The following is a 4109-nucleotide window of genomic DNA, read 5'->3' as shown; positions in this document are numbered from 1 at the left end:
CTACCCCATCACCATGTTTTTACTTGGGTTAACAAGTAATTGGCTTGAATGTGGTAGAGCCCTAGCCATAGTCAAAAGTAGCTGTATTCAAAGTCACCTAGCAATTTTTTTTAGTGTACATGGTGCTGTATAGCATCAGTTGGGTAAACTGAACAATAAAGAAAAACATGATTTGCTTGAGTTAAATTTAGACGTGGGACATTGCATAATTTTAAAATGAGTTCTTTCATATAGCCACTACAGCAGTGGTTCCTAAGCTGTATGTTGAAACTCAAAAAGTAGGCCACAGAAGACTTTCAACATGGTAACTGAATGAAGCAAAAGAAGAAATATGGACTAAAACAGATCAGTCTATGAATAGTAGCAAATTGTTTATTATTTATTTTTTTATTTTGCACTTTTATATACCGATTTTCCAATAACAGAGCTACTGATCAATTCGGTTTACATTCTGAACAGAACAATGACAAGTTAATGTCTTACAATGAACAGGTAAAAGTAACTTGGATACAGATATATGGGGGTATACAGATATGGGGGTATACAGATATATTATACTTTGTTATATTAATTTACTGCATATATTATAAATCTATGTGGTTGCACAATAACATAACACAATCATTAAAATCAATTACACAGAACAAGTCAAAACAATATAATAAAAGTAAGGATAGATTTGTTAAGTTGTTCAACAATTAGGGTCAAAAGCTGTGGAAACTGCTTAGTCTTTGCAAGCCAAGGAGAATAACCAGGCTTTCATTTTACTATCTAAATTTTAAATAGTCTTATTCAGCTTGAATACAGAACAGGAACAAGCTCCAAAGTTAGGGGTGCCTGACACCTAGCAGAAGATTGAAGCATTATATCCAGATGAATCGCAGCAGGGGGAAAAAGGCACAGTAACTCCTGCTGAGAAGAGTGAAGGAGCCTTGAAGGGTGGTAGTATCTGAAAATGAGGTTTTAGATTTATCAAATTCCAACTCTTAAATTGTGATCAGAAGAAATTTGATTTTGATAAGGCTTTGAAAGGAGAGAGGAGGCTTTGAAACCTGCTGTCTTAGTTTGTGCTACAGTTAAAAATGTGTTGGCCCAAAGAGAACCTTAATACTTAATGCTTGTTTTCACTTATGCTGTATTGAATTGCAAAGTCTTCTGTTTTGTTTTTGTTCTGCAGGTGCCTTAGAATTTGTTAAATCTAGTTTCAGATCCCTGCAGATGATACCTAAGCTAGGAGAAACTTCCCTTGGATAACACTGACCTGCTGTGTCAGAGGTTAAGCAACAGCAGTGTAAATAAAGCATTACCACTTTTTACCTATTCCTCTCACACGCTAGAAAGCCTGGAAAGTTACATCAATTTTAAAGCTGGAATATTTTCACCTGCACTATGGATGGTGTTCATCAGACATGAATATACAATTATGGGTAGACTTTCAAAGCTGCATGCGCCGATTTTATAACATGCACACGTTGCCGTGCGCATGTTAGAAAATGCGAGATCCGTGTGCACATGCACGCTGGATTTTAACATCTCTGTGCGCATGTGTGGGAGGGGATTTTTATAAAGTATGCGTGGTGACATAAGTAGGTCTTCCCCCGTTCCCTACCCTTCATACCTTTTCCCCCTCTCCTCCCCGACCCCTAACCAAATCCTACCTAGCCCCTAATTTTTTATTTTAATACTTACTGCTCTTCCTGAGCAGAAGTATCTTCTGCGTGCTGGCTGGCTGCTGATGAGTGCTTTCCCTGGACCAGCAAATGGTGCTGTCCTGGCCTGCCCAGACCAGACCATGCCCCCTGGATCGCCCCTTTCAGCAGGCCCGGCACTTCGGCGTGTGGTCAGATCCTCTGTAAAATGCGTGTGGTGCATTGGTGATTAGTGAAGATGGACTCAAAAATCACAGTTGTTAACCCTGCCTATTTTTTTTGTGGATTTTCTTGTGGGTGGGATTAATCTGGGGCAATTATAAGAAAGAAAGGGCAGTCCCTATTTAGTTTATATACTAATCTAAAATGTTCATTTAGAGACCTGATTTAGATTAGGGCATTTTTAGGACTGCCTTGTGTTCTATTTTAATTAAGAATAAGGTAACTTTTTTTTTGTAAAATAAGAAAACATTGATAATAAAAGTATTACTCCTTTTCAGATTACCTAGCTTTGCCTCTATTCTTTAATTAATCTAGGCAGGGCTTTAACCGTCAGCAAAAACCTTTTCTATTTGGATCTTATTGCTTAGGTATGCTTTTACCTATTTAACATAACAAAAGAGCAGCTGAACCTTCCAGTGTGCCCAGTTGTTCCTGTCAAATTCAAACTATTAATGGATGAATTTGCTCCTTACTGTCTGCTCCCTACATTTGATATTTGTTTAACCTACTTTCTAAAGAGAAGGCTTATGAGATCACCATGTATGCATGTGTCCTGTTGACACCAGATTTTCAGGACAAATCAGGAAGTGCAAGGGGATCTTGACAAGGATGCAAACATGTCTTCCAGAATGTAGGTTCCATTAGTTCTGTGTGGAACTTCTTGTTCTAAAGGAAAGCATCTTTGTAAAAGGATTAGTGAGCACTTGAGTTTCAAGTGCCATTCTTTGCATATACTGCTTGCCATCTGAGCACAAGCAGTAAAAATTGTACTGGGCTAAAAGGAGAAACCCAAATGGGATCATCACAGAAGAACAGTTTTTGTAAAGTAGGGGAAAAAATATTTTTTTCAGTTTTCAAATCTAAATCTCAGGTCTTCAGATAGTCCTAGGCAAAGGTGCATAAGCTATGTACAGCGCAAGCAGCTAGGTATCCCCATCAAATGCAGGGAAAAGCCCTTAACTGTATAAACAAAGCTGAATGGAGTATCCATTTTCTTGCATTATTCCCACCCTCACCCTCAGGGTACCCTAAATACCTTTTAGTCTCTTCCTTAGTTGCACTGTTCTCTCACAACAGTCAGGGTCTTCTGAGGGAGCCCTCATCTTTCATCGCGATGGCAATATGCTGAATTGGGCTAAGATGGGTTGTAACTGTGCCTTCCATTGTTACCTGCCTCTCTTGGTAGCAAAACCTGCAGATCAGACCCAATATTTGTAGCCACGCATTCCACCTCGGAGGTGAGGGTCCATGGATGGTTTTGAAGAATTACCCTTGTAAAATGCAATGGGAGCCTGTTTGGATCAAAGCTGCTTTCTAAATCCAAGTTTTCATGACACACTGCATTCTGCACTGTTACATTATAATTTACAGCATGCCAAAATAGTGGTTAACCCAGTTGGGCAAGCAGCATTCTGTACATAGCATTCTTCATCTGATCAGCTAAGGGTGTCTGTATACATCCTGCTGGTAGCAAAAGGAGCTTTGACTGATTTAAAACTAGCAAACTGATTAGTGCAGTTGGTGAGTCTGCAAGCTTAAACTCTCATTCATTACCATGTGAAAAGCATACATGTCACATTTTTTAAAAGCTTGAGACAGGTGGGTGGGAAGTGTGGTGCTTCTATTGAGCAAGCATTAAATCAACATTCTGCAGTTCTCTGTACGATAGTACAATACTTGTTAAGTAGGTTTAGCTATCTGACCATTTCATAGCTGTGCCTTTCATAGATATCTTCGTATTTGTGCTTCAGCAGAGTGTAGCTTCCAGTTCAGAAGCAAATGACGCAAACAGATGTTTCAGCATTTTTCTTCATGCCCTCAGCAAATTCATTTAAATGGCATTTACAATGTCGACTGCTGTACTGACATGCTAAAGTTGTAAAAATACTACTACTGAAGTTGATTGTCTAAAGTGGGAATGGTTAAAATTACCACTCTGATGTGCCATTGGGTTCCAGTTTTATTTTGGTGTGCGTAGTGAGCTGGTTTGTGTTACAGAAGGGAAACACATTTAAGGCTTGGAAGAAAAACACATTCCTTTTGGCATTATGAGCACTTGGCTTCACTGATAAAGTATGATTAGTGTGCTGAACTAGGAACAGGTGTAATATATTTTTAGAAAGCGCTGGCCTAAAGTGCAGATGTTTTCCTATAACTTTTTATTTTCATCTGTGAAAACACTAGCTGCCTCAATAAATGTGCAGTTTATAATGAGGCACTACAGCGTCACTGGCCTTA

The 4109-nt window shown here is 38.9% G+C and overlaps 1 long non-coding RNA gene across 2 annotated transcripts; it reads right to left on the bottom strand.

Moving 5' to 3' along the window:
* Positions 1–346: 346 nt before the first annotated feature.
* LOC115090947 lies at positions 347–3373 on the bottom strand. 2 transcript variants are annotated; one of them, XR_003856551.1, is made up of 3 exons: positions 2908–3373; positions 1690–2537; positions 347–949 (listed from the first exon to the last, which is right to left on the bottom strand). It is a non-coding gene; the product is annotated as an uncharacterized LOC115090947 (long non-coding RNA). The 2 variants fall into 2 exon arrangements; XR_003856550.1 differs by having other exon boundaries at positions 1690–1850; positions 2908–3365.
* Between the last annotated feature and the right edge of the window lie 736 nt (positions 3374–4109).

Source organism: Rhinatrema bivittatum, chromosome 4 (genome assembly GCF_901001135.1).
Source record: "Rhinatrema bivittatum chromosome 4, aRhiBiv1.1, whole genome shotgun sequence".
In the NCBI taxonomy this organism is placed as follows: Eukaryota; Metazoa; Chordata; class Amphibia; order Gymnophiona; family Rhinatrematidae; genus Rhinatrema; species Rhinatrema bivittatum.
The sequence above is the reverse complement of the archived record's forward strand: the minus strand, read 5'-3'. Positions and strand labels throughout refer to the sequence as shown.